This window comes from Schistocerca nitens, chromosome 7, assembly GCF_023898315.1.
Source record: "Schistocerca nitens isolate TAMUIC-IGC-003100 chromosome 7, iqSchNite1.1, whole genome shotgun sequence".
Lineage (NCBI taxonomy): Eukaryota > Metazoa > Arthropoda > Insecta > Orthoptera > Acrididae > Schistocerca > Schistocerca nitens.
This window is the reverse complement of record NC_064620.1, coordinates 42,692,440-42,694,007: the sequence shown is the minus strand read 5'-3', so window position 1 is coordinate 42,694,007 and position 1,568 is coordinate 42,692,440.

The window sequence follows — 1,568 nt, the reverse complement described above, 5'->3', positions numbered from 1 at the left end:
TGAATACAGTGCAAACAATATTGATTTTTAGTTCTGGTTTCTAAACAATAGGTCGTTACTCCATGAACGCCGGCTCTTAGTGCAAGTGCGTAGATTTCATCTATAAATAGCCATCTGCAGCGCATTTCAGTGAGTTATAATCCAACAAACCCCCAGCAGCACATGTTACCATATCACTTCACTGGTGGACAGGTAGAGGGAAACTTGTATTCTTTGAATTTCATTCTGCCTGTGCGTCAGTAAAGTCGTATGGTGACATGTATTGCTGGAAGTTTTTTGGATTATAACTCAATGAAATGCACTAAAGATGACTATTCATAGCTGTAATATATGTGAGAATATCAAAAAGTCTATGGTATTGCGAGTGATCACTGTGTTCCCATTGTTAGTAATATAGGCAGTCGCTGTGCACAGCGGTTCCGTATGGAATCAAAGCTGATGGTAGCTTAGCTTGTTTGTTTTCTAATAAAAAAAAAGAGATTGGAGAGATTGAAGCTGGGGGTCACTTTTTAAGTGTAGGTGGTAAGTAGAAGACTGATGATGTACAAAGAGAATCAAAGGAAGATACTGTAGATATTCTACAGAAATCCGTGAAATGTTTTGATTTGACTTTGGTTGGTTGATTAACTAAATCTGTATCTCATATGGGTAATCTCCAGCTATAGAGAAGGTTTTTAAAAATATTTTGTTGTGCACTACTTGTTAAAACAGTCTGAATCAAACCTCATGGGAGAAAAAAGAACAACCAGTAATTAGCATGTAATTTAGTATGGAGTTCTTGCTAGATAGTGGTAGCGATTTGTGTGTGGTGCCAAGAGGGTTTGTAAATACTCTTCCAGACAGGAAATCAATGCTCATTACGTCAGTTTCTGGAATACACGTGGTAGTACCGTCAGGAGAGGTACACAAATAGAAGAACAAGCAGTAATGTTGTTCATAAGGATAAATGGAGTTCAGTTGTAACAAACTTTTCTTGCTATTCAAGGTCTGAGTGTAGACATAATGGTAGGAGAAGATTTTTTAAATAAATATTAAATATAAAGTGAAGGTATATTTTGTCCCAGATTCTGTAACAACAGAAGAAACTATGGATAAGCCCTCAGTGAATGTACTTCTTTGCAATGTCGGATGACTGATGAGCACTGAAGCTCAAGTTATTGACAATACCCCTTAATTTGTTCTTCTGTTCTCAGCTTGCTCTTCTGTCAGTCTGAACTTTGTCTTTCGTCTTTAATAACGTTCACTATCAAAGAGCTATTGTGCAGAAAAAGCTATGTATCGTTTTTTGTAGTGAGAACATATGAGAGTGATACAAATTTTGTAAAATGAGGGTGGTGGTGAGATATTATCAAACAGAAGATGTGTATGTTGACATAATTCTGGAAGCAACAATTAGTGCTGAGATATGTAATGTTTTCTAATATGGGGTGCAGTGTTTTGCAAAACATAACTAGAACTTCCTGGTATTGACATTAAAAGAAGTAGATGTCACATTCTGTAAAGTTTGGAAGGCAGGAGACGAGATACTGGCAGAAGTAAAGCTGTGAGTACCGGGCGTGAGTCGTGCT